Source organism: Leuciscus leuciscus, assembly GCF_965113295.1.
Source record: "Leuciscus leuciscus genome assembly, chromosome: 16".
NCBI lineage: Eukaryota > Metazoa > Chordata > Actinopteri > Cypriniformes > Leuciscidae > Leuciscus > Leuciscus leuciscus.
Window position 1 is genome coordinate 10,197,183 of NC_138740.1, and position 20,392 is coordinate 10,217,574.

Here is a 20,392-nt window from a genome sequence, read left to right on the forward strand (position 1 = left end):
TCTGTTATAAACCACAGGCACAGATATCAGATCAAACAGCGCAGATGTGGATACCAGAAGAAACATTGAAACAGTTATCAGATGAGCTCTCTCTCAGTTCATCAGTTTCACCACTGAGCTCGTTCCTCTCCAGCCAACTACACTCTCTATCATGGATGGTGCAATCCCACCCAATATCCTGCCCACCCCTGATTCCATCATATTCTCTGGACTTATGTGACCCACTAGTGTCTCATAGCTCCTCGACTCCGCTCTCATCGCTGATTCCCCGTGGTCCCCCGCTGATCCCTTTGCTAGGGTCTCCACCTCGTTCCGCTCCACCGCCGTCGGTTGATAACCAGGCTCTGCCCAGTAGGACATTTAGGACTCTGTCTTGGCTCCTCCCTCCGCCATTTCCACCGTGGTGTTCCTTTCTGCCGTCTCCTCCTGTCCATCTCCAGCTTCTCCTCGCCCTCCTCCTAAACCCCCTTCCTCCTCATATAAAACATGATTAAATGCAATAGAGGTGCATTCAGTTTTTGTTTGGTGTTGAGGTTTCAGTTAACTCAAAACTATTCTACTGAATCCCAAATAAGTGTGTACACACACACACACACACACACACACACACACACACACACACACACACACACTACAGTCGTTTGCATGTCTTCATCTCCCACTGACAGCCCTCGAAGTGACAGGAGGACATTTCCCTTTTATGCATCAGGTGTGGTTGCAAAAAGCCAATTTTTTCAAACCAGCTGTCCCAACCTTCTGATACTGCATGACGTTCGAAGCTTCAAGCGTCATCAATAACGTGGTATTGTCATTTCGATACAAGCATCGGTACAGTGTGTGATAAAATAGGGCTTTGAAAACTGCGTCACAGAGCATCGGAGGCCCGTTATCACCATCACTAGTAATATTAGTAACTACACTTAATAACAAAACAATGCAGAACAATAGTAATTTTATGATTCACTTATGAAATGTATTTGTCTCTGAAAATAACTCTTGTTTTTGTCTGAGATATTGAACATGGTTTACGATGTCTCCACCACACATTAGTACATCTTCATTTAGGTTCCACTTCCAATTCTGTGAGGAACCAAGGTCTCTTACTCGCCTCATTACCTACCATGTTTAATTAGCGGTACCCTCAAGCCTTCACTTCATTCACAGCTGTCACATGGATGGAAGGACTATTTTGAATTCCATGGGCCTTGCAGGAGCACTGATATCGCTCCCCGGTGTTCCTTGGAAAGAGCTTTACTGGAGCGAGTGTATCATAAATGTGCTTTTTGACATTTGAGGCGAGAAGCCATAAAACTCCATTCGCCCTCAATCCGTCCGCCTGTCAACCCTTGCATGTGACTCACATGAAGCAGTGCTGATGTGGCAGGGTCGATAGGTCATTTCATGCAGGCATGTTCAGGCGAGTGTAAATGCATCTTGACACTGTACAAGTTTGGGTTTGTTTCAAAATGAAAGCGCTGCCCTCTGGAGAACTTTGGCAATGCTGTTCTTTGCTTTTTATAATGGAATTGCTTTTGCCCTTTTTGCCATCTCCATTTATTAGACTGTCTTTGTACCCTAGAAGAAGAATTGCGTATGTGTCAGTGCTTGTGTGAATGGGTTAGTAAGAACGAAGGATTTTGACAGTATGTCAACAGAAACTGTTCAGTCGTAAAAACTGCAAGCAAAGTGGTGACATACTTGATGTTACAGTACATAATTGTGTACTGTTGCAGCATACTAGCATAGTGTCATGATTTAGGAGACTTCGCTTAAATACAGTGTAATTTTCTGGCCATGAAAAGGTAATTAAAAGCTTGACCACTGGTATCTGATTTAGTTAAACAAACAAGATTACCTGATTATATTTATTACATATATATTCTTGTGTGTCGTCCCAGCCAGTATATTTCTGTGTCATTAACCATCTCTTGAAGTGTTTTGTAGGTTACATAAACTAAAGACATTTAAAATCACATCAGAGTTTGAAATAATCAGTTACCCCTGATCATTTTATATTCTGCAATACCTTAATGGTGTTCCATAATTAATCAGTTTTAATGAGCTAATGTGCATGTAAACTTTCTTGTCCTACTTAATAGCTCCTTGCCAGAGCGTTCCATGCTATCAGGAAGCATTTCTCAAAACCTCAACATGATGTATGATACAAAGATTTTTATTAACTTTTGAGGTGTTCTTAATGTCTGAGCCTATCCCAGCTTTCATTGTTTATATTTCACATAAAGATGGAAAGACTGCATGAGTGTTCTCTTGTTTACAATAAAAGAAGATCTATAAATGTAAACACAATAATAATTTGGCTATACAATCTGTTGCGTGTAAAATGAGCATAGACAAACATTCTACAAGAAACTTAGCTGTTCATGTTGTTTCAGACTTGAATAGACTTTTAGAATGATTTATTCCTAAACATTAGCGAAATGCACACAACAAGGTCTGGATTTCCCAGTGTTATTCCCTGTTACTCAGATAAAGAGTGTGCTCAGAGTAAACAGCATTAGCATCAGCCGGTAGTTGTGCTCATGTATAGAGAAGGAGTATTGAAGTGTGAACCATTCTGAACTAACACACAGAAAACACAATTTATAATGAGATTCCTTCCCTCCTCTTCTTGTCTGTAGCGATAAGTCAAAATGCTGTGTTTCTGTTCAGCTCCAGTAGGCACTTCTTATGTTTTTCAGTCTGGGGACTAAAAACAAAACATAATAATGTGTTGAGTGTTGTTTTCTTCAAAGAACAGAAAATGGCAAAGTGAATTTTAGGTATGTTGGTGGCCCGTTCATAGTTTGTTTTTTGTTGCTTTGAGAAAAATCTCACTCTTGAGAAAAATGCTCTGAAGGTGCCCTTTTATAAAAAATTTTTTTTATTTAGTCACCATGATGAAAATCTGTATGACCAGAAAATGTCTAAGTAACACCTTTAAGTTCAGCTAAAGAGTATGGTGCCCTGTGTGCTACATTTCATGCATAATTTGGTTTGTTCCTCATAAACCTATCAAACAGCTTTCATATTTTAGAGACAACGCTATAGACAGATTTAATAATTATCTATAGCAATACAGCACACAAATGTATGAATTGTCTTTTTATGTTGCTTTTATGGTATTATGTAGTCATTTTTGAAACTTGACAGTATTAATGGCCATCCACTTTTACTAGAGCTTCTTCTGCAAATATATATTCCATATATATAAATCCATATAACCCATTTGAAATTACATTAGAGAGAGTAAATAACAAAATGTGCATTTTTGGGAGAACCTTTACTTTTTCTGTTGGGGCTGCCACAATTGGTGGTCTATATCCAGTTATCTCCATTCAGCCCAGCATCCTTTATTGACAGAAAGTAATCACTTCTCTCCCAATGTGGATTTGCTACCTAGACAACCACTACTAGATATGCAGGCACCCATGACGGCCTATTGATAAATCTCATTAGCTGTATGCTTTCAGTGGAACACAGCCTATACAAAAAACATCACTGGTGTGTGTTGTGTGTGTTGGGTCACAAATGTGTGGTAACAGAGCATATAACCAGAAAAGAGTGCTTAGTGACAAGTACAGGTGGCAGTGGTGTAGAGTAGCATTTTATCTTCAGAACGGAGCTGTAATGCATTAGGACAGGTTTCACCCACTAGGCACACTGGCATTGCACTTGCAGCTGGTCCCAGTTGTAATGATGAATGTTATCATCATTATCATCTATGTGTGACCAGTCACAGCAGCATGCTACAGGTCTCTAGTGATCCTAATTGCCAAATACTTTTGCATAATTGGTGGTGCTTGCTGAGGCAGGCATCGCTGGTAATATTGATCATACTAATAGGAAAATGGGCTATAGTTGCATTATGGCCACAATGTTGGATTTCCGATCTAGCGAGTGTGTTCATGGACACTTCCGGTTGCGCCTGACACCAGTGCAGAGAGCCGGTGAAAGCCGAAAATTATCTTTTAGAGTTCTATAAATCTTTATTACTATTATAGATCTATATTCCTATTACATGAGCCAATCGCATTTGAAACGGACGCATGTACACATACACAACGTCTTATTCCCTGACCAATTATGCCTACTGTAAATATAAAAATATGTAAATGTAAATGAATTTAAAAATAAAATATAGCAAACAATTTGTGTAAAAACAAGGAAATACATTATACAGACCCATCAGTTAGCTATGCATCCACACCTATCTAAAATATTTGTATTACACATACTTGTTGTGCAACATTTTAACTGAAATATCTTTAAATGATTATACATATACATATACACTGGAACTTGGTAGCCTATCTGGATCAGAAAAATATGTTTTTGTGCTTCCCTGAGAACTCAGATGAAAGCTTGCAACTATAGGAATAACCATGATTAGAGAGTTGTTTGCATAAAATATCCCGTAAACATTCCACACGTTTGCCCTGTGAGACAGGCTACAATGTATCTCCTATAAAATCAGGATGTGTATATTACACACTTGAGTGTTTTGTATGAATGAAGAGATCCCTGTGGATTTTCACTAACCGCTGAGACTGAACCACAGAAACACTGGGAGAAAGAATGAAAGATAATCTCAGCGTATCTTGATGAATTACCGCACAGAGGTAAACAATAACATAAGAATGATGTTTTCTTTCATCTCTGATAGACCACCATCTTCTCTGTAATTGTAATATAATAAAATAAAACAATACAGCAAAACACAGAGTAGTGCTATCACTTTTCTAAATTATTGGGTTTAGTGCCTGAAACATGCTAAAATGGGTTAAAAAAAAGACATGTTAATGGTGGAACTGAAACATATCTAGGGACCAGAATATCATGAAGACTTGGAGATGGGGTCTTTTGACTTGGGCCGGTAAGCAACCACCCAGAACACCCTAACATATCCATAACAACAAGCTAAAAGCCTCTCATAACACCTTAACAATACTCTGATAACCACCCATCATGCATTATGGCAGAGAGTTTTGATCCTTCTGTATAGAAAAGTATCTAGATGCAAAATTTACTAATGCACATTTCTGGCTGTTCTCTATACAGTGAGACTTTTGTTGTTTAACCATAGATAAGTTCCTGGTACATCTACACAGAAAAATACATGCAGTTGTTTAAAACTTAGCTATAGTATAACGAAAATTTGGATAAATCATGCACACATTGTTATCTTTCTCTCTGAACCACTGCCTTGGGTTCAGGAAATTAAAGGATTCAATATCTTGACAATATCTAGACTGTTTTCAAACTTTACATTTTCAACACTGAATATTATCTATAGAGCTGTTTCTGTTTGTGTCAGGCTTTCCAGAAGAAATTATTAATGGATCCCATATTTCAGTGTAATGGAAAAATAGCTTATAATGCAGATTGTTTACTGTACAGATTTTTTTCCATTCTTGGAAAAGAACAAATTATGAAGAAAAAAACATTTTCACAATCATATAATCCTGCCTTTTTAGATCATAATCCTGCCTTTCTTAAAGCTCCTCTTATTACACCTCTGGCATATGTCTGACATACTCCAAATGATTAATGGGCTGCAGCAATGGTGGATAATGTCTATTTACCATTCAGTATGCCAAAAAAATAAAACATGTCATTGGTATGACTCTACATTCTCCATCCTCCACACTACTTCTGGCTGTTGATGTGCTTTTGCCAGAGGAAGGGCAGGTACTGCTTTGAAGTGCTTTGTATTACCTCAAGAACATATCAGTTCTTAAGGGTACCAAGGTCGCCTACAGGCTCATTATTTGTTGTCAGCTGCCTGCACCTGTTTGGCCGGAGTGTGTGTATGTGTGTGTGTGGCTCCTGCCTCATTGTCATCTGGTTATCAGTTTTGTTTTGTTTTTTCTTTATTTAAAATGCCAGTGATGACAGTACTGTGTGTGCTGCCTGATCCCGGGACCTGTCGGTGTGAATAGGAGCAGACACCATTGGAAAGGACACTCTACTCTGACAGAGGTGTTGGCTGTGCCAAAATGGTGACTTGGCACTGATGCCAGCTTGAGTTACAGTAGCAGGTGTTTTTTGCTGACTAGGGATGTCCAAAAATTACAGGGTTGCCCGCACAACAAATTGAGGATGGTTTTGGGTTTACCTGTCCCTGATCAAATGTTTTGTCTGATTGATTTATTTAGTCCTATTTGGACGGGATTAGTTTTACATGGAGAGATGGGTAATTATTTAAGTAATATTTACCAGAGCTTCTCTGTGATTTTAGTCCTGTCTGAATGTGCCATCTCATTACTCATTATGGACAATGTCAGTAAAGATTACGATGACATACCTTCTGTAAAAAGTTCTGAAAAAAATGATCTCAGGTAATGATAATCCCGGCTGAAATATGTACTTATTATTCCATCATTTCCTGTTTAAAAGTAGTTTTCTGTGGTTTTTCAAGTATAGAGGTGCTTGAAGAAGCATTCATTTGCGTTCTAGATGGTGGCACAAGTCTGTGGAAAACCTCAAGTGTTTTCCATATACTAATCAGATTAAAAAGAAGGTGGAAAGCTTTAGGGAACTGCCTATTACCAACAGAATCCAATCAGAATTTAATACATTTAATTAATAACTGTTTAATTTAATCATTTCATTAATAAACTGTTAATAAACGGTGGGGCATAAATCAAGTTACCCCTCCCACTTCTACTAGTTTTACTGAGATTTCTTATCCCATGTGAATTACAGACATCCTGTGGTAAAATTACATTATTCCATCTACGCTTAAAAACCAATCCCATCTGAATAGGGCTTTAGACTTTTTTCTTGTAAAATCAGCTAGACAGACTGCAGTGGAATGAAACAATACAGGGATGGCAAAAATTTGACTATTTTTTAATTGAATTGACATTTGATTGATTCATTGATTGATTGGTAGATACCCAGCTAACACAAATATGTTCTTAGTACATTTTTGGATCAGGGTCGGATATGAACTCTGCAGATAGGTAGATCTCTAGGAACATGATTGATGTTGTTTCAAAATCCAGTTATAATCACTATTGTTCTGTGTTCATGTAGCAAAATAAATATCTGCATGCATGTTGCAGCAATATAGTGACCAGTTTGACCTTTGTTGGTGAAATGCAACTGGCTATTGGCTGCATTTCTAATGCCAGCTTCAAATGTTTACATCTCGATAGTGATCCACATGGTCTCACAGATAATAATTTGAAAACCCAGAAGAATGATCACTGTTAATAACCTTAAAATGTGCAAGATATTCAGAGCCAAAATAAAATGATGTCAGAAATCAATCATTCACGATGGCCATATTAGTCCAGCAAATGTCTATAGTGTCATTAGGCACATACAGGTCTAAATGTCTTTTTTTTTTACTTAATTATTGCACAACCATTAAATCTGTGACAATTTCATTCCTGTGATGCTTCATCACTGATGTTTAGGTCTGTTAAGAGTAGAACATTTGATGTAACAACCGGCATATGAGCTAACCCTTATTAGAAATTACCGTTACCATTGAATGTGGAGGAAGACATGACATTAAGGAAAGTAATATCATCTGTCATTTAATGACCATGGAAATGTTATTTCTGGCTCTTGAAAAAGGCAGGTGTCCCACGGCTTTTATAGTTCACAAAACATTTCTACGAATGATGCAGAATTAGTTGTAATGTTGGCTCATTAAAAATAACATTATAAAAATGATGCTTAGCATCAGCTGGTGTGATCTGGCTCTTGTATATAGTAGGATATTGTAGCATTAGTTAAACCACTATTTTTCAAAACTGTTCAGACTGTACTACATTTGTCACTAAAGCAGGGTATAAACTCAGATTTTTTAATAAATCACAGTCTTATTTGGATCTGCATCACAGTACAGCTGATAGAAAACAAGTGGAAAGTTAATCACTCAACTTTCACTGTTTGCTTTATGTTAAATAACTTTTAGTTTGATATCATGTAGCCTATAAAGTGATATAAATGAATAATTTTAATCATTTTGAATTCAAATGTAAGTTTTTTTGTTTTGTTTTATTTTTCACAATATAATTATTTTGTTTTGTTTAGGCTTCTTCCGTGTTGCATGACATTGTAATAATGAATGCCTGACTTGGAGGTACGAGTTTCTCAGTTGCACTTGAAGGCAGCATTGCATCTCCTGCACCCCTGTCACAGTGAACATTACATTTTTCACAGAGAACCTTCTGGGACTAAATTAAGCTGCAAGGTTTTGCTTATCTTGTTCACAAAAAAAAAAAAAACAGTATATATATACAGATGGTGGACAACCAGAATGCCTATTACCGCCGCGCCAGCTGCCGCGGCGAAATCACCGCGGCGAAAATAAACCAGCCGCATTTCAAAGTCGTTCCCGAAATGACCGCCAGGTGGCGCAAAGGGACATTGTGCAAAACAGCAGCAATTGCCGTATTTTAAAATGTAAGTGGGTTAAATATAAAACCCTAAGCCTAATAGGCATATTTTTCATATATATAAATAGGCCTATTAGGCTACAACAGAATAGAACCAAAGATATAATCAATTTTAGAACTGAAAAAATAGAATCAAAAGTTAAAAATAGAGACGATATTAGGAGCAATGACGCTGAATATTTTTACTATTCTATTGAGGAATTAGATAAATGAAGAGCTCTCGTGAGCGATACAATTGCATAGTAATTTATAGTGATTTCAAAAGCAGTCCTTAAAAAAATAAAATACATGGAGTAGTGTGGCATAATTTTTGAGAGATTACGCGGAACGCGTTTTAGTTAAGATCCTGGTTTCAATGCCCTTAATGTATATAGGCTAGGCTACTGCTTTAAAAAAATGTCACAATACGTTCTGAGATTGTTTTGAATTAAACATTGAAGTTTAAAATGTAGTGTTTTGCCACACCAGGCCGAGTGGCGTTACGCATTGTTCAAAAATCAGGTTTTATTCTGGCATGTTGAATTGGCGTTAGAATTTTTTTTTAGATTTAGATTTTAGATTTCGTTAGATTTATTTTTCTCATAACAGCTAAAATAACTTAATATATGCCTTGTCTTAATATGACCTACTTAATATAGGCAATAGGCATATAATAGCCCATAAAATAAATTAGCAAAACTTGGCCACTAAATATTAAATTTTCAATTATTTTAATTATCACAATTAAAGTTTTAATTTTATTAAATTGAACAAGCGCAACAATCAGCATTTAATCAAATATTCTAAAAGATGTTTATTTCAACATAATATTTCGTTTTTTCGACATAATATGTGTGCGTGCAACAAGCAAGATGTGTATTTGTAAATCCGGTGATGCGTGCATTGATTTTGATCAATAAACCAGTGTTTTCTGACAGTGTCGACTGCAAAGATGAAGTTGACGATCGCCATATTTGTAGTGAACGCACCTAGAGAGAAATGCACATAAAGACATAATCAGAGAGTAGCCTTTTTCTTTTCGTTTTGAATTATTTCGTTTGAAGACATTTCAAGCTTTGTGTATTTGATGTATTTATCATGTCTGTGTGAGGCATACGCTGAGTTTCGTTAAGTTAGGAGGATGAGATGCGCTCCAGCTGACGTGCAATGCAAGTGACCGCGCGGGCGCCTCCATGATTAGTGTCTGTTATATTTGCTTCTCTTACTTATTCAATCCAGGCAATTGGTAGATGAAAAATTGATTAAAATTAAGATACAATTTATAGAAAACGAAATTCACTTTAAAGAAAGGTTTTCTACTAAACAAAACTTAATGAAGTGGTCAAAATCATGTCTGACCCACTCCATATCCATCTCTCATATAATGCATCCTATCTTACTCGTGCTGTTCACTTTTCATATTCAACATAGATGGAAAAAAATAACATTATAATATTTTAACAAATATGATACTAAATGAGCTTATTTAATGGCTACAACAGTATAGTAGGCCTATAGACTCTATTTGTACAAATTGCTGCACATTAATTTAATTAAATGAAACCTTGTAACGAATTCACATTGTAGGGTAGACTGTGTACAGTTGAGACACCTTAAATAACTTGTTCGCAGCAAGCACAAGTTGTGATTTTTGCTGTGCACTTGCATATTTGTGTCAGCTGGGAAGGAAATATGACCAGGGGTGCGTTCTCCGATAACGTTGTCTCTTAGCGCGCTACGAAGACTCAAAAGGTACACCTTAACTACAGGTATACCTTTCCTACGTGTGTTCTCCGAACTATACCTTAGGATGTTGCTTAAGGTAAACCTTCTTAAGTTCGACCTTAGCAGGTGCTGTCCATGGTGGAGGCGCTGAATAGGTTGATATCGATGCCTCGATGATCCATTGTGCGCTCTTTCCTTCACAGCGGTATAGGTAAAGTATTGAGAAAACAATGTTCTTTATAAAGAAGCGTTTTAGAAATAGTACAAACTGCATTTATCGGGGCTCATTGAAATATGTACATGCAGAAATAAATATGAGTATGTGTTTATAATTTAGCAAGTGTGCAATCCCAAACCCTCACGGCCATAAGTGTGTTAATGTTCTCCACAACGTATGCTGATTATCCACCAGCCATGTAGTTGACATACACTAACTGGCTCCGCGGACGGCGCCATCTTTGATTTAAAACAAGTACTCGCTGTCTAGCTGCCATAGCTATAAAGTTTGTGTAAACTCATCTTTCTTTATATAGACTCCTAAGCCTTTTCTGTCAAATGGTTCGCCAGCTGATGTGCCTTAGGATAGTAGCCTAATTAAAAAAAGCTAACAACCATTAGTGTATGGAAACTTTATTAATGAAAACACTTCCATACACTGGGTGTAGGCTATAACAACATAAGTATTTTATGTGTAAATTTTTTAAGTAAAGTAAAAATGTAATTTTAATACTAAATCAGATTTTATATTAAATGTTCATATAAAATGTTCTATGTGTAATTAAACTGCGATGTAAAAAAGCTTTTTGCGTAGTGGTGGCCACTAGCGGTATGAACCGTCAGCAGCGATAAGGTATAGCTAAGAGCGCTCCAGACCAACCTTACGAACGTATGACTTACAGAAGGTATACTTAACTAAGAAGGTTTCGGAAACCACGTATTAACGATAAGGTACTTCTTAAGGTACAACTTAAGAACGATGTAGCGTTAAGGTAGTTTCGGAGAACGCACCCCAGACCTCTTGGAACTTTAATTGAATACATAGCGTTGGTAAAGCATACTGAAATTACATCCCTACAAATTTATTAGGCCCTACTGAAAATAAATGTATCGAATTTAAGCAAAGTAGCCTAAATGTTAAGACTGTAAGCCCTTTGCTTTTTTACGTAGCCTATAAAGGACTCTTATAGCCGACTTTGTGTTAATTTAATTTGTAGAGGATTTTTTAACATTAACACTGAAATAAATGAAACTAAATTATTGTAAATTAATTCAAACATTGACTTGCTATTAGCTAACATATGCCAGGAAGCAGCATTTGGATTTTGCGTTATGTATGATATTTAACCCTCTGAGGTCTGAGGGGTTTTTGGTGTCCTTGAGATGTTCTGACATGCCCTGACATTTGTGCTTTTTTCAGTTGCTTATAAACATATTAATGGCAAAGGTATAATTACACTCTATTTAGCACAAACAGGGCTACCATAATATGTGAGCAACATGCATGTACATGTTTGTATTTTTGAGAGAATAATGTTTATGCATGGTTATTGAAAAAACTAAAAACTAAAGTTTCTGAAATAAGGCCACAAAACACATACTAAATACGTGTCAATAAGACTTTTGACTAATTGATGTCTTTGCCTAGAGTTTTTTCTTCAAAATGATGTGAAAATCATCCTGCCCTTATCATTCACATAACACAATACATTGATTTAAATCTTGTAAAACACTTTTTGTTTGTAAAGGCAATATGCGCAAGGGCAATATGCGCAACCATTCAACAGCATCATGCATATGTAGTGATTCACACCTGAGGAGACAATGGGGCCCGCATACTTAATGAGCCATTCATTCAGGTGTGTCACCTATAGCCACAAGAAAGAATGCAAGAGCAATATATATACAGTATATATATATATATATATATATATATATATATATATATATATATATATATATATATATATATATTTATACTACAGGGCCGTTGAATGCTTGAATCTGATTGGTTGACGAACGTTCTAAGGTGTGCATTATTTTCAGGGAAACGCACGGCTAAAGTAGTTCCAGGCAGGTCTTGACCGCATTACAGTTCCATATCACTTCGCGTAGTCAACTGTAATAACGGAAAATAGGATACAATTCATAACAAGAAAAAGCATTTCGCCCCATGCGCTTGATCTGCAATTTTCAATGTCTAGCTTCACAATCAATAGAAACATGCAGTTTAATTTGAATAAATAAACTATAAAGTCCTATCTATAATCAATAGAAAATTAAACTGAATATAGGCTAAATAAATGGATAGTCCTGCAGCACGGATTTTTATTGCAGATAATAACAAATAAATAATTATTGATAGGCCTACTTGTTAAAAGGGCTTTGGGTTTCATTTATTTGGCTAGTCTACTGTCATCTGTCAATAATAGAAAAAAAAAAAAAGAATTAACGAATTAATTAAAACGATTGAATTAATTAATAAATAATAATATTGACGCACATGCTTTTCTGTCTCATTTATGCAACATCTCTCTCTAATAACTGCATTAATAACTGCATAAAGCCGGGAACACACTTTAAGGCCGGTTATGAATGTAATTTGATACTTTGACTGATCATGCCGCGCGTGTTCAGCGCGTTACAGTCTGTGTTCAAAGTCGGTGTTTAAAATCTGCTGCAGTCGATGAAAACAGTCAGAGAATGTGTCAGCTAGTCGTGTGTCCCCAGCATTAGTCTGCTATCAGCGGCTCAAACCTCCGTTACTAACTCTGAAATGACGTTTTGGAATTAGCAACGGAGGCATGGGATTAGATGCGTAAGAAATTTGTCCTACATACAAGAGCGTTTTAATGACAAAAACTTTACAAACGTCTTGAAATACATAATCTGAACAATGTTTCGAGGTGTGGTAACTGTAGTATAAGCGGAATAATTGACTTCAGGCCGTTGAATTATTAGAAAAATAATGCACACCCGAGGTGTAACGGCCACTCCGCTTCGCGTCGTGACCGCATTACCACCTCGGGTGTGCATTATGTTTCTAATAATTCAACGGCCTGTCGTCAATTATTCCTTACATATATATATATTCTACCAAATTGGTTCACAGTTGGAAGCATGTCAATTTTTTTTTTTTTTTTTTTTCACAAATTTTGCTTGCAAATTGTATAATATCCAAGGAAAACATGTCTATTAATTGTGCAGTTAATTCTCATACTGTATTTTCAGTTTTGGAATATGTATCCTCTCCCCAAATTTGTCAATAATAAAACACAATAAAAATTATTTAAAGAAAATGCTTATATTTACCTTTTAAAATTTGTTTACATCTACCTTGTAAATATATATTTTTTTATTAAAAAGGTTACAATTACAACAACAATTGAAGTGTAATCTTTCTTTGTAAAAACTAAAGTATACATTTTATCATACATATTTCAAAGTTAAGGATTCATTACTTCGAATATAGCCTACATTGACAAAACATACTATATTTAACATATTAGCAAAAATTGGCAAACAAAAGCTTATTTGAGGTGGCAGATATTTTACTGTAAAAATGTGTAATCTATCCAAAACGAATCAACAAAATGTTGTCTTTCATTTGTCTGTAAAATAGGTCTTTCGTTTTTATTATAAGGAATATAAATGTTAATTTGCAGTTTAATACGTTGCTTATACAAATACATTTTATTTCAACATATTTCAATTGATTTTACTCAGTATAGCAAAATAGTTTGCTAAAAGCAGATCATTCATTCACACACAGAAACGCAATTCAAATTTAAACCGTCTTTTTGCGAGTTGTGGTAAACAGCGCATCTCTGCCGTTCATTCATTCACACAGAAACGCGATTTACTTGAGAATGAAAAAAAAAAACTTACTACATTATTCCATCTGTTGCTCCTCGAAATACCAGCACTTCTGAGGTAAGTGTTCCATTATTATTATTCCTCACAGCGCTGCGAGACAGTGTAGACAAGTACACTTATCTGAATAAACTTGATGTGTTTTCTCGAGCTGATATGTGGGCGTTCACAGTTTGTATGGGATCGTCTCAGTCATTTGCGTTTGAATAGCGCGCGCTCTCCGTGGGCGGGGCCGATTAAAACGTAATGAGATGAGATGAGCTCGACTGGAATCGCTCTCTTTTAATACAGATTTCACAAGATGAGAATATTTGTTTTTTATATAAATTACTTCATTTAAAAGAAGAGAATTCAAGCTTCATGCCTGTGTGTCTGTATGCCTGTTTGACTGAGTATTCGCTGAGTTATTGTTCATTTTCGGACGCGTTTCAGAATGGACTTCACTGGCAGAGAGAAGGCAGAACTCGCTTCGTGTTTATTTTTCTTTATTTGGCAAAAAGCACAACACTTTGTTTTTATTGTGAGTATACACAAAAATAATACACATTTAACAGAATCGATTGATGTATGAAACTCCTATGGAAAATCAAAGTCAACAGAGTATTTATGAGTTTCTTTTACATTGATAAAAAAAAAGCGAGCTGGTATCGCCGGCGATACCGTAGACCTCAGGGGGTTAAGAATGAAATACAGTAGTCACGTGTTGTTGTGGTCAGCATAGGTTTCTTTAATGAATGAAATATAAAAATACAAAACATTTCAATAGAAAAATATTGAAAACAATTCAATAGGCCTATTTTACATTTCTACATTCCAGTAGAACCCCCGTTGCGCTGTACCATCGCCGGCAAAACCTTCTGAAGGTGATCGATGTAGTTATTGCACGCTGTTTTTGTCAGGCGATCTCTCCAGAAAGTCACTATGGCCTGAAGAAGCTCGTCTTTGTTCCATGGCTTAGCCTCACGTCTGACGAACTCTTTTAGTGCGTGCCAAACCAGTTCGATCGGGTTGAGATCTGGTGATCTGCGGGCAAGGTACGCCATTTTACGCCATTGAATGTTACACAATAGGAAAGAAGACTTTGGAAATATGTACGTTAATATTAATGTTAATATTAACATTATCTCAGGAGCTGGCTTGAGTTGGCTTAAAGTGGGGGAGGGCGCATACTTTGCATTTGAATGTTGTGTGACATTCTAAAACATTTCACTAATGACGCACACAAAGAAACATTTTTCATTTTATCTTATAATAAACATTGGCTAGTTATGTTTATATATATAAACTAGTCAATGTTTATGATAAGATAAAAATATTTCTCAGTTGTGTTTGTGTGCGTCACACGTTAAATGTTTTAGAATGTCACATATCATTCAGATGCAAAATAAGCGCCCTCCCCCACTTTAACCCCCTGAGGTCTACGGTATCGCCGGCGATACCAGCTCGCTTTTTTTTTATCAATGTAAAAGAAACTCATAAATACTCTGTTGACTTTGATTTTCCATAGGAATTTCATACATCAATCGATTCTGTTAAATGTGTATTATTTTTGTGTATACTCACAATAAAAACAAAGTGTTGTGCTTTTTGCCAAATAAAGAAAAATAAACACGAAGCGAGTTCTGCCTTCTCTCTGCCAGTGAAGTCCATTCTGAAACGCGTCCGAAAATGAACAATAACTGAGCGAATACTCAGTCAAACAGGCATACAAAGACACAGGCATGAAGCTTGAATTCTCGTCTTTTAAATGAAGTAATTTATATAAAAAACAAATATCCTCATCTTGTGAAATCTGTATTAAAAGAGAGCGATTCCAGTCGAGCTCATCTCATCTCATTACGTTATAATCGGCCCCGCCCACGGAGAGCGCGCGCTATTCAAACGCAAATGACTGAGACGATCCCATACAAACTGTGAACGCCCACATATCAGCTCGAGAAAACACATCAAGTTTATTCAGATAAGTGTACTTGTCTACACTGTCTCGCAGCGCTGTGAGGAATAATAATAATGGAAAACTTACCTCAGAAGTGCTGGTATTTCGAGGAGCAACGGATGGAATAATGTAGTAAGTTTTTTTTTTCATTCTCAAGTAAATCGCGTTTCTGTGTGAATGAATGAACGCAGAGATGCGCTGTTTACCACAACTCGCAAAAAGACGGTTTAAATTTGAATTGCGTTTCTGTGTGTGAATAAATGATCTGCTTTTAGCAAACTATTTTGCTATACTGAGTAAAATCGATTGAAATATGTTGAAATAAAATGTATTTGTATAAGCAACGTATTAAACTGCAAATTAACATTTATATTCCTTATAATAAAAACGAAAGACCTATGTTACAGACATATGAAAGACAACATTTCGTTGATTAGTTTTGGATAGATTACACATTTTTACTGTAAAATATCTGCCACCTCAAATAAGCTTTTGTTTGCCAATTTTTGCTAATATGTTAAATATAGTATGTTTTGTCAATGTAGGCTATATTCGAAGTTTGAAATATGTATGATAAAATGTATACTTTAGTTTTTACAAAGAAAGATTACACTTCAATTGTTGTTGTAATTGTAACCTTTTTAATAAAAAAAAATATATATTTACAAGGTAGATGTAAACAAATTTTAAAAGGTAAATATAAGCATTTTCTTTAAATAATTTTTATTGTGTTTTATTATTGACAAATTTGGGGAGAGGATACATATTCCAAAACTGAAAATACAGTATGAGAATTAACTGCACAATTAATAGACATGTTTTCCTTGGATATTATACAATTTGCAAGCAAAATTTGTGAAAAAAAAAAAATTTGACATGCTTCCAACTGTGAACCAATTTGGTAGAATATATATATATATATATATATATATATATATATATATATATATATATATATATATATATATATATATACATACTGTATATATATTGCTCTTGCATTCTTTCTTGTGGCTATAGGTGACACACCTGAATGAATGGCTCATTAAGTATGCGGGCCCCATTGTCTCCTGAGGTGTGAACCACTACATATGCATGATGCTGTTGAATGGTTGACGCCCCTTGCGCATATTGCCTTTACAAACAAAAAGTGTTTTACAAGATTTAAATCAATGTATTGTGTTATGTGAATGATAAGGGCAGGATGATTTTCACATCATTTTGAAGAAAAAACTCTAGGCAAAGACATCAATTAGTCAAAAGTCTTATTGACACGTATTTAGTATGTGTTTTGTGGCCTTATTTCAGAAACTTTAGTTTTTAGTTTTTTCAATAACCATGCATAAACATTATTCTCTCAAAAATACAAACATGTACATGCATGTTGCTCACATATTATGGTAGCCCTGTTTGTGCTAAATAGAGTGTAATTATACCTTTGCCATTAATATGTTTATAAGCAACTGAAAAAAGCACAAATGTCAGGGCATGTCAGAACATCTCAAGGACCCCAAAAACCCCTCAGACCTCAGAGGGTTAAGCCAACTCAAGCCAGCTCCTGAGATGAGGCAGGCTAAACAGTATGGGGGGGGTTCCGACTCACAACCGACCCTACTAACATTAATATTAACGTACATATTTCCAAAGTCTTCTTTCCTATTGTGTGACATTCAATGGCGTAAAATGTGTGTTCTAAGTGTGTGTGATTGCACGCATTGTGTTTATCGTGTAGTAAAGAGTGGGCATCCACAACAAACTGGGATGGTTCGAGAGGCAAACGTGGACTGCCTGTGAACGTAAGGCACTTTATAACTAATTCAGTTGCCCAGAGATTCCCCCGCATGGCTAGCTGTGACGGCAAGCGGATCAAGGACAGGGTGAACGAATTTCTACGCTCCCCGAGGAATACTATTGATCACCGACGTCTACAATAGTAGATATGGTAGTCATCTCCATTTTAAAGTTAGAATAAAAAAAAAAAAAAAAAAAGTTTTTTTATGTTTTAAAAAAAAATTGTACATATTTACATTTTGCTTGTGTCAAAATTAACAAATTATATTGTAGCTACTATTTTTGTAGCTAACGAAATTATGTGTCGAAAAAATAAAAAAGTGTTTTTACAAGACCTTGTGCTGTTTTTTGTGTTTATTTATTATTATTATTATTATTATGCAGATGTAAATTCAGCCATTCTGTTGGATAAAAATTGTCCCTAATGTAAAATGGAAAATGAATGGTAATTTTATTTTATAAATATAAAATATTTAATATAGGCTATAGGAGTTCTAAAATATTGCTACACCATTTTTGTTTGAAATGTATTTTTACATATTTTGCTTTCGTTAATGTTAACCAATTCTGTTGTAGCATAATAGGCCTATATTTTTTCCCTAAAAGTCTGTTTTATTCTCTGCTTTGTTTGTTTATATTTTTACATATTCAATCAGTCTCATTTTTGTTCAAATAATGAAAACAATTTTTTTTTTTTTTACAAGATCTTGCGCCATGTTTTTTTTTTTGATTTTTTTTTTTTTAATAAACAGATAGGAAACTTACCTTTTAAAATGCAGCAGTTGCTGCTGTTTTGCCCTGTCACTTGCGCCACCCGGTATAGCCTAGTCATTTCGCGAACGACTTTGAAATTCGACTGGTTTATTTTTTCTGCGGCAGTAATTGGCATTGTGGTTGATTATTTATTAAAGAATTCAATTGATAATCATAACAACATGTAAGCCTATTTAATTCTGAATATAACAAAGAATGCTAAACCGACTAACATCGGTTAGTAACTGCAAGTCCCGAAAATGTTTTAATTTTACGGTAAATTATTTTAATTTATTTCACTGTTATGTTTCAGTTAATAAATCTACAAACATATATATATATATATATATATATATATATATATATATAATCTATTTTATTTATTTTTTTAAACACCACTGAACTGTTTAGAATTTACCCTATTTAAAGCTGCAGTCCATAATTTTTGGGCATTTAAAATGATCCAAAAAAAATGTTTGAGCAAGTACATAACCAGCTGGATTCAAAACGGTAAGCTTGTAATCATTTTATTAATTCCAGTGCTACTGTCGGATTTCCGCGAGAAATTCAAGCATGTCTTGGCGTCATTATGTCACATCTGTACACATAAAAAAGATGTCCCGGCTAGTAGGCGATATTGCGTGTAAGGATGTTGGAGGTGGAGATTATAGCCTTTTCTCACAGCACTTGATATAATTAAACCTATCAATTTGATTGCGGTTCCGGAAAGGTTCAAACGACAATCTCCAGTGACAACTGGAAATTCACCCGTTGTAAAATGCAAAAGACTTCGGACTTCGGAGTGGCTACAGAAAAAAAAAGAGACTGCAACCGGGCCCATACGAAAACAAGGATAATTAAAGCTGCAAGCAGCATTTATCGGGGTTCAAGCAGTTAAGGCCTTTAAGGCCTTTAAGAACAAAAGCATCAAAAGTTATTAAGTTTTATTTAGCAAGCATTTAACCACTGACATATATGATGGAAAAGACCATTTACAGCCAATACAGGCCATTTAACATAGGAAATATATGGTTTTCAAAGCTTTTTGACAGGTATTGCACCTTTTTGCCTGAGTCTTCTTACAGTCTTGCCTGATCTCCACCACTTTTATTAGTAGTACTCAAAGTGTGCCCATATATATGTGTCAAATTTGTTGTAAATATGTAATTTTGATAAGGAGTTTAGACAATTATATTCAGTGGCATAACGAGTCAACACACGGCATACGGCTCCTAAGATTGTGGCCAAAACTGGTACTGCAATCACTTTCAAATTACTGTAGAGCGGTGTATCCCCTCCCCCTCCCCCTGACTCGAGGTTGCCAGATAGGCTGCAGGATCCAGCAGGAACGTAGGCTGCTACGTAGCTGTGGTAACTAGAGCAGAACTGGCAACCCTGAGGCCGAAACACTACTGACTTCGTGATTGGTAGATAGGTGGAGGGTGGCGCTTCAGGCCAAAACACAACATGACAACATCAACATCAGTTGAGGGCTGCAACTTCAATTTTAAAATGACAATATTCTGCCCGGACTACTGTTGTCAGTGATATAAGTATTTGAAATGAACATGATTTCTTAATGTCTAGTGATATATCAGGGCCATTTTATGATTAATTGAAATACATTTCTTACATACAGCTCCTTTAAGTAGGATTATCAAGGCGGGCCCCTTGATGACGCAATTGATGACATTGATGACGCAATGTCAGCGAGTAGGCTACCATAAATAGGGCAGGATATGATCATACACAGCATATAAGAGATGAGATGACTAACAAAATCAGGAGGAGCCTACGCTCACCAAAAAACCAAAAAACAAAAAAAAACACTGGTGATAGCGCACCATAACACATTGTTAGGCCTAGGTCCAAATACATAAAAAAGATGCTCTCTTACATTATAGCGGGATTTTCCGGGCTTTCC

The 20,392-nt window shown here is 35.7% G+C and overlaps 1 protein-coding gene and 1 long non-coding RNA gene across 3 annotated transcripts in view; one reads left to right on the top strand and one right to left on the bottom strand.

The window, feature by feature from the left end:
* LOC309478018 overlaps positions 1 to 18,714 on the bottom strand; it is a 57,778-nt gene extending 39,064 nt beyond the window's left edge. Inside the window, exon 1 of the long non-coding RNA XR_014198756.1 lies at positions 16,905 to 18,714. This is a non-coding gene — a long non-coding RNA (uncharacterized lncRNA). The remainder of the gene's footprint in view (positions 1 to 16,904) is intronic.
* gabra3 (gamma-aminobutyric acid type A receptor subunit alpha3) overlaps positions 1 to 20,392 on the top strand; it is a 586,834-nt gene that overhangs the window by 24,973 nt on the left and 541,469 nt on the right. The gene's annotated exons all lie outside the window — the stretch shown is intronic.